The sequence below is a fragment of the Hemitrygon akajei genome, chromosome 10 (genome assembly GCF_048418815.1).
Source record: "Hemitrygon akajei chromosome 10, sHemAka1.3, whole genome shotgun sequence".
NCBI lineage: Eukaryota > Metazoa > Chordata > Chondrichthyes > Myliobatiformes > Dasyatidae > Hemitrygon > Hemitrygon akajei.
The window spans coordinates 126,729,909-126,739,800 of record NC_133133.1 but is presented as its reverse complement, the minus strand read 5'-3'; positions in this window follow the sequence as shown (position 1 = coordinate 126,739,800).

Here is a 9,892-nt window from a genome sequence, read left to right as displayed (position 1 = left end):
TGTGACAATGCTTCATGTAAATGTGCCCAATAATGGGGAGGGCTTTATTTGTGATGGACTGGGCTGTAGCCATTAGGATTTTCCATTCAAGGACATTGGTGTTCCCATACCAGGAGATGCAGCCAGTCAATACACTCTCCACCATAGATCTTTAGAAGTTTGTCAATGTTTTAGATGTCATTCTGAGTCTTTGCAAACTCCCAAGGAAGTAGAGACACTGCCGAGCTTTCTTCATACAGTAATTGCATTTATGTGCTGGGCCCAGGACAGAACCTCTAAACTGGTAACACTGAGAAATTTAAAGTTGCTGACTCTATTCACCTCTTCAAATTGGAGTCTGTTTGAAGGGATAGGATTACTGAATGACTGGCATCCTGTCACACTCACCTCAATAATAAGCAAATTCTTTGAGAGACTGGTTAAGGACTACAGCTGCAGCATGCCACCACCCACACTGGACCCCCTACAATTCGCCTACCGACAAAACTGATGAACAGATGGCAGAATAGTCACTGCTCTGCACACTGTCCATACACATCTAGAGAAAAAGGATGCTTATATGAGAATACTGTTCTTGGACTACAGTGACCCTTAACACAGGTGTCCCTCAGGGCTGTGTACTAAATCCCCTCCTTTACTCTCTGTATACTCATGACTGTATTTTCACCCACAGCTCCAATCTGCTGATTAAATTTGCTGACAACACTACACTGATTGGCCTAACTTCAAATAATAATGAGGCAACCTACAGGGAAGAAGTCACCATCCTGACACAGTAGTGTCAAGAAAACAACCTCTCCCTCAATGTCGCAAAAAGAATAGAAAATAGTTGTAGGAGTAGGCAGTTCGGCCCTTCGAGCCAGCACCGCCATTCACTGTGATCCTGGCTGATCATCCACAATCAGTACCCCGTTCCTGCCTTCTCCCCATATCCCTTGACTCTGATATCTTTAAGAGCTCTATGTAACTTTTTCTTGAAGGCATCCAGAGAATTGGCCTCCACTGCCTTCTGAGGCAGAGCATTCCACAGATCCACAACTCTCTGGGTGAAAAAGTTTTTCCTCAACTCTGTTCTAAATGCCCTACCCCTTATTCTTAAATTGTGGCCTCTGGTTCTGGACTTCCCCAACATCGGGAACATGTTTCCTGCCTCTAGCGTGTCTAATCCCTTAGTAATCTTATATGTTTCAATCAGATCCCATCTGATCCTTCTAAATTCCAGTGTATACAAGCCCAGTCGCTCCAATCTTTCAACATATGACAGTCCCACCATCCCGGGAATTAACCTTGTGAACCTATGCTGCAGTACCTCAATAGCAAGGATGTCCTTCCTCAAATTTGGAGACCAAATCTGCACACAATACTCCAGGTGTGGTATCACCAGGGCCCTGTACAACTGGAGAAGGACCTCTTTGCTCCTATACTGAACTCCCCTAGGCTTTCTTCACTGCCTGCTGTACCTGCATGCTTACTTTCAGTGACTGATGAGCAAGGACACCTAGATCTCATTATACTTCCCCTTTTCTTAACTTGACACCTTTCAGATAGTAATCTGCCTTCCTGTTCTTGCCACCAATGTGGATAACCTCACATTTATCCACATTAAACTGCATCTGCCCAACCTGTCCAAGTCACCCTGCATTCTCATAACATCCTCCTCACATTTCACACTGCCACCCAGCTTTGTGTCATCAGCAAATTTGCTAATGTTACTTTTAATCCCTTCATCTAAATCATTAATGTATATTGTAAATAGGTGCAGTCCCAGCACCAAGCCTTGCGGTGCTCCACTGGTCACTGCCTGCCATTCTGAAAGGGACCCGTTAATCCCTACTCTTTGTTTCCTGTCTGACAACCAATTCTCTATCCATGTTAGTACCCTACCCCAATACCATGCGCTCCAATTTTGCCCGCTAATCTCCTATGTGGGACCTTATCAAAGGCTTTCTGAAAGTCCAGGTACACTACATCCACTGGCTCTCCCTTGTCCATTTTCAGTTACATCCTCAAAAAATTCCAGAAGATTAGTCAAGCATGATTTCCCCTTCATAAATCCATGCTGATGGACTGATCCTGTTACTGCTATCCAAATGAGCCGCTATTTCATCTTTTATAATTGACTCCAGCATCTTCCCCACCACTGATGTCAGGCTAACTGGTCTATAATTCCCTGTTTTCTCTCTCCCTCCTTTCTTAAAAAGTGGGATAACATTAGCTACCCTCCAATCCACAGGAACTGATCCTGAATCTATAGAACATTGGAAAATGATTACCAATGCATCCACGATTTCTAGAGCCACCTCCTTAAGTACCCTAGGATGCAGACCATCAGGCCCTGGGGATTTATCAGCCTTCAGTCCCATCAGTCTATCCAACAACATTTTCTGCCTAATGTGAATTTCCTTCAGTTCCTCAGTTACCCTAGGTCCACTGGCCACTATTACATCTGGGAGATTGTCTTTTGTCTTCCCTAGTGAAGGAGCTGGTTGTGGACTACAGGAGGAATGGAAACAGGTTAGCCCCTGTTGATATCAATGGATCTAGGGTTGAGAGAGTGAACAGCTTTAAGTTCCTCGGCATAAACATCACCAAGGATCTCATGTGGTCTGTACATACTGGCTGTGTGGTGAAAAAAGCACAAAGGCACCTCTTTTACCTCAAACACTTGAAGAATTTTGGTATGGGCCCCCAAATCCTAAGAACTTTCTATAGGGGCACAATTGAGAGCATCCTGACTGGCTGCATCACTGCCTGGTATGGGAACTGTACTTCCCTCAATCACAGGACTCTGCAGAGAGTGGTGCGGACAGCCCAGCGCATCTGTAGGTGTGAACTTCCCACTATTCAGGACATTTACAAAGACAGGTGTGTAAAAAGGACCCAAGGGATCATTGGGGACCCTAGTCACCCCAACCACAAACTCTTCCAGCTGCTACTGTGGGAAACAGTACTGCAGCAAAAAAGCCAGGACCAGCAGGCTCGGGGACAGCTTCTTCCACCAGACTGATTAATTCAAGCTGATGCAACTGTATTTCAATTGTAACACTCAGTCTGGCTGGCGGCTTAATATAGGGGATGATAGCCCCCAGCCTGGCCAAACTTAAGAAATCTTGTTTGGGTGGATGCTGCGCAATGTGTCCCCTGTCACAAATCAGTACCCTGAAATAACAAACAGTACACGATATGCGATTAAACAATTGAGCTTTCTAATTCTTAATTTGACTATATGGTTAGTAAAGAAAAGAAAAAAAGAAAAAGGGCCCATTCTCATGAAACAGTCTAATGCGCAATTTTGGAGCTCACTGATAAGACCATTCGTCCACCATCGATCTCCTCCGATCATCGCTGACCTTCGGACCCTCGCTCCAAGTCCACTCCATTCGGCGGTTTACCAACTCTCTCCATTCGCGTCTTCTCTCCTCATCTCTCCCCGGCAAAAGACCGCGAATTTCCGGCTCCCAGACACACAAGAAAGGACAACATCCCGCTCATTGGCTAGCTTGCCCCATTATCTCTAGTCATAACCCAAACATTGCTGCTACAGAGACACCATTACCTCTGCAGTGGAACATTACAGAGAAGCCATTACATTAGCAGTGAAACCTTACAGCGTGTTACACTCTCCTCCCACCAAATTTAGTCATGTCCTCATGACGTTGAGATAATTCGCCAACCCTTCCTGCAAAACACAAAGTCCAAAACAGGTGCACAATTCAGTGACATAGCTCCCCAAAAGGTAGGTGTCACACTCTGTTCCCCTGGTGCTATGTAGGCCAGCCTATCCGGTGGTCTCGGAATTCTCTGAGACCTCCACAACCCCTCACCTAACTCTTCAGGTTCAGACATTACTGGGGATACTTCCGGTCTACCTGGCAAGACCTCTCCCAACCTATCACTCATGCCCACCTGCAACACGGACCCCTCTGGCCCGTGGCCAAGTCCCGCTTCCTCCCCTGCAGAGTTCCGCTGTAACCTAGGCTGCCCACAGATAGCCCCCCCCCCCACTTCACCCGCCTCAGCAAGAGAAGGGCCAGGAGTCTCTTCCTCAGTCAATGGGGAGTTAGTGAAAAACAGCATATACCAAACATCCAGGTCCTCATCCTCCAAATCAGTATCCATCCATCTCAAGGGTGGGGGCTGGCCTAACCTTGCCTGCTGTGGGCCCTGCAGTTATCCCGCATTTCCGCAGAGTCCTCTTACTAGCTGTAGGCTCCAAATCAGGCTCTGGGTCTACCTGCACCTCTTGTCCCAGGGTCAGCAGGTGGTTCTGATGGAGAATCTTGACAGGCCCATTCCCATCCTCTGGTTTCACCTGGAAAACTGGTAGGTTTGGCATCTGACTCTCCACCACATAGGGTGTAGCCACCCAGCCGTCAGCCAACTTATGCTTTCCAGGTAGCCCCAAATTCCTCATGAGGACTCGGTCTCCCAGTAGGTGTTGGGAGAACCTCAGCTTTTGATTGTACCTCCTCTTATTTCCTTGATTCTGCTTGGCAGCCGCGACCCCAGCTAATTCATAAGCCCTTTTCAGCTCTCTTCTCATGTCAGACACATTCTTCAGATAAGTCTTTGGTGGTAAGTCACCCTCATTAGTCCCAAAACAAATGGGCAACCTCACCTCGTGCCCAAACAGCAGATAATATGCCGAGTACCCAGTAGCTTCATTTTGTGTACAGTTGTAACTGTGAACCAGGTGCTCAATATGTTGACTCCACCTGCTCTTCTTGCTGATCTCCAGCGTTCTGAGCATGTCTTAGCAATGTCCGATTAAACCACTCTGGCTGGGGAATCACTCTGCGGATGATAGGGCATGGTCCTTGACTTCTTGACTCCAACTCATGGATGAGTCTGATCTCAAAGTCCCATCCCTGATTACTATGCATCCACCTAGGAAGGCCATAATAGATGAAATACCTCTGCCGTAACACTTTTGCCACCGTAGACACCCTCTGGTCCTTGGTAGGAAAAGCTTGAGCTTAACTGGTGTAGTGGTCCGTGATGACTAAGACATTCACCATGTTGCTGGCATTGGGTTCTATGGACAGACCATACACACCAGGTCCAGTGGCCCCGTACTCTGCAAGTGGGAAAGGGAGCTGCCCGCATAGGCAGTGTCTTCCGCCATATGCATCAAATGTATGACTTGCAGTATTCTTCGACCTCCGACTTCATTCGAGGCCAGTAAAACCGGTATCTGAGCAATCCATAGGTCTTTTCCACCCCCAAATGTCCAGAAACATAATGAAGTGACTTCAACATAATCCTCTGAAACTTCCCGGGCAAACCCAGCTGGCAACGCCGAGGTTGGTCTAGGGGGTGACATGATCCAGTATAGGATCTGGTTCTTCAACTCCAACTGAGGCCATTCTCACAGTAATGGAGGCACCGACGCATGTTTCATCTTCTCCACCTGAGCCATGTCTCTCTTTTTGACCGCTGCCCAAATGGCACCAATGCCCAGACCATCTCACTGAGCAGCTGTCACTTCCCCAGAACTCAATTCTGGCAGCTGATTTGTCTTCAGAGCAGTCAGGTTACAGTAAACTTGGGGAATGGTGTCATCAGAAGCTCCCAATTGATCCACCGCTCAATCCTGCCGCTGCTTTCCCACTGCCTTCACGGTGATGGCAAACTGACACATGGCCTTCACCCCAGGGGCAGGAACACTCTCCCACTCGTGCCCATTGGGACAAAGCATCAGCATCAATGTTCCAGTTTCCCAGCCGGTACTTCAGGCTGAAATCATCGGCAGACAACGCTGCCGACCACCGATGGCCTGTGGCATCCAGTTTAGCCAAGGTCAAAATATAAGTTAGGGGGCTGTTGTCCGTCCTCACCTCAAACTTGGCCCCATAGAGGTAGTCACTCAGCTTATCCACAACTGCCCATTTAAACGCCAGGAATTCCAACTTGTGTGTGGGATAGTTTTTCTTGGAGGGCGACAGACTCCGGCTGACAGGTGCAAAGGGCTTCAACCCGGTGCCCTGATCCTGATACAGGATGGCTGGATGCCTCTCGGCTGGCATCCGTGGTGCAGTACATATGGCAAAAGCCAGCACTGGCACCTGAGTCAGCAGCTTCTTCAGCAAGTGAAAGGCCTCCTCACATTTTGCATCCCACTTCGGTACAAAGGGCTCTGACAGGCTAAGATACTCTTCACCCCCCCTGTCTTTTTTTCCCGCTCCCTTTCTTCCCCAAGGGAGGGTAACTGCACAGAAGCTGGTTCAATAGGTGACTCACATAGCCTTTGATAGTAACCACAGATCCCGAGGAACGATTGCAGAATGCTCACAGTCTTGTGTCTTGGCCAATTGTTAACTACCTCTATCTTAGTTGGATTTGTAGTTACTCCATACCATGAGACTATGTGCCCAACATAGCTAACAGATGTTTGGCAGAACTGGCACTTGTCCAGGGAAAGCTTTAACCCTTCAGCTTTCAGGCGGCCAAGCACTTTCAGCAGCCTCACTTCATGTTCTTCCAAGGTGGATCCATGAGATGGACTATGAGATATACCAATACCTCAAGCAAGTTCATATCCTCCACTGTCTTCTCCATGTCTGCTGGAAGGTCGCAGGAGCTCCCAAGATGCCCTAGGGCATTCTTTTGAACTGGAAAAATCCCAAAGGACATATAAATGCCTTTTTCTCTTTGTTGGCCTCACTCGTGGGGATCTGGTAATATCCACTCCTCAAGTCCAGCACACTGAACCACTCTGCACCACTCAGGCAGGCCAGCACGACTTCAGTCCTCAGGACAGTATACTGGTCAAGGACGGTGCACCTGTTCAGAGTCCTATAGTCCACACACATAACCGTACCTTCCCATTCTTTTTTCAGGCCATTACTATTGGGGAAACACAGTGATGATCCTAGCTTCTTTCAACTTATACATTGCTGCCGAACGTCCTCCACCTCTGCAGGGGCCAGTCACCACAATCTTAATCTCACCACAGGGTATCCTCAGTCACCCAGATAGTGTGATGTGTGCTCTTGGAACAACCCACATCGAACACGTCAGTGGAAAAGAAACCTTCCAGCTTCAACATCTTCTCTACCAACCTCCTCTTCCAACCTGCAGGAACCGGGGAATGAACCACCTGCATCAACATCAACATCACCCCCATCAACACACCACCATCACCATCATCACAGCACCATCATCATCACCACCTTCATCATCATCACCACTATCCCCATCTCCGTCCCCATCATCATCAGCATCACGATCACCAATATCACCATCATCTTCACCATCATCATCAACATCACCACCATTTCTATCAGCATCATCACCACAATTATCATCCTCACCATCACTATGAACATCAGCACCATCACCATTCACCAGCAGCATAAATACCATCACCACCATCATTACCACCACCATCATCACCAGCATCTCCATCGGCATCATCACCACAATTATCACCCTCACCGTCACCACCATCACTATGAACATCATCACCACCACCATCAGTACCATCACTATCACCACCATCATTACCACCTTCATCACCACGAACACCAACACCCTCATCTTCACCACCACCTTCACCATCAACACCGACATCATCATCCACACCAACATCATCAACACCACCATCATTACCATCACTATCACCACCATCATCACCACCAGCGGCAGCATCATCCATCATCATCACCATCTCCATTACGACACCACTATCACCATCATCATCAACAACACCATCAACATCAGCACCAACAACATAACCACCACCACCGTCACCACCATCACTATCACTTCCATCACCATTACCACCATCACCATTGCATCACCACACCACCACAACCATGATCATCACTTCCATCATCATCACCAATATGACCATCATCACCACCATCATTACATCCCCATCATCACCACCATCATTACCACAACCATCACCATCACTGTGACCATCATCATCACCATCACCACCATGAGCATCATAACACCACACCCACCACCCATACCAGCAGCATCACAATCACTGACACCACCAGCTGCAGCATCACCACCACTACCATCACCATCATCATCACCACCACCGCCATCCCTATCACCACCAGCATTTTGTGAGTGTTGTTTGAATTTCCAGCATCTGCAGATTTCCTCATGTTTGCTCATCAAATTGCAAAGATATGCATTGAATGTGTCATACACACCTGGAAAATTCATGTACACGGCTGACACACTTTCCAGAGCTGTGGATCCAACAACAAAAGACAGTTACAGGGACGCTGGTGATGTTCAGGCATTTGTTGATATGATCATAGAGGCTGTACCTGTTGCTCCCAAAAAGTTGGAACGGCTGCATCTTGAGACAGAGAAGGAGAAAATTCTCAGTCAGGTAATACAAATGGTGATGGATGGATGGCCAGATAATAAGCATGATTGTACCTCAGAAGTACAAGAATATTGGAACCACAGATCAGAACTGTCTGTTGTGGATGGGATATTGTACAAAGGTAGCAGAATTGTGATTCCTAAAAGTCTCCGAAAAGAAATGCTTGGGAAAATTCATGAGGGCCACCTAGGCATTGAAACGTGCAAGAGAAGGGCACGGGAAGTGATGTTTTGGCCCAGGATGAATCAAGAAATTGCAGAATTGGTGTCTTCTTGTCAAATATGCTTTAAATACCAACCTTGCAAACCCTAAGGAGCCACTGCACCAACATCCTAGTTCTCAGAGACCTTATCAGAAGGTAGGCGTTGATCTGTTTGTAACTGACAACAAAGATTATCTATTACTACACATTGTATCCTGAAGTGTGTGGTCCAAGCAAAACAACAGCAGAGGATGTAATTACATGTATGAAATCAGTTTCATCCAAACATGAAGTTTTCACAGACAATGGTCCACAATTCAATGGTGAATGTATCAGACATTTTGCTCATGAATGGGGCTTTGTTCATACAACATCTAGTCCATTTTTCCCTCAGTCCAATGGATTAGTTGAGAAGTCAGTAGGAATGACCAAGAAACTGATGCACAAAGCCAAAGATAGTGGAGGTGATTTTTATAAAGCTTTGTTAGCTTGTCACAGTACTCCACTTGAATGTAGATTTTCACCTGCTCAGCTCTTGATGGGATGCCGTTTGACATCCAATCTGCCAATAGATGAGAGCCTTCTGAGAACAGAGGGAGGTGAACAAGTGAAAAGGTGGGAAGATGAACACAAAGCAAAGCAGAAAACATACTTTGACAGATGTTCTCGTCCATTATCTGAACTGCACCAAGGAGATGAAGTAAGGATACAAGACAAAATGAACACATGGACACAGAAAGCTACAGTACTTGGAGAAGTACAACCCAAATCATACAAGGTCCAGACAGAAGAAGGAGCAGTGTTAGGAAGAAATTGCAAAGACCTCAAGAAAGAGCCAACTTCAGAGTTTCAGTTAACTGATGCAGACCAGACAAAACACGGAAATAACAACAAAATACAAGAACTGTGTGAACCACTTAGAAGGTCTACTCATGTTCATAAACCCCCAGAGAGACTGATAGAGACATGTTAAATTATGCATTTGCTCTGGTCAATGTTGCCAATTGTTTTTCTTTTTAAGGAAAAGAAGATGTGGTGATATCGTGTGTCAGAACGTGATTGGAGAGAGTTCTGAGCATGCGCAGGAATGAGAGAATGATCAAGAAAACATGGTGCTATAAAACGTGGTTGCTGTTGTAAATAAAAGTTCTAGTTATATTCTTCCAGAATATGTTTCTTTATGAGTAACCCAGGGTACGTATTAATATAAAAAACACAAGGCGCTTCCCTCCCCACTATTGGTAGTATCTACAAGAGGCACTATCTCAAGAAGGCAACATCCATTATCAGAGATTCCCACCATTTGGGCCATGCCATCTTCTCACAGCTGCCATCAG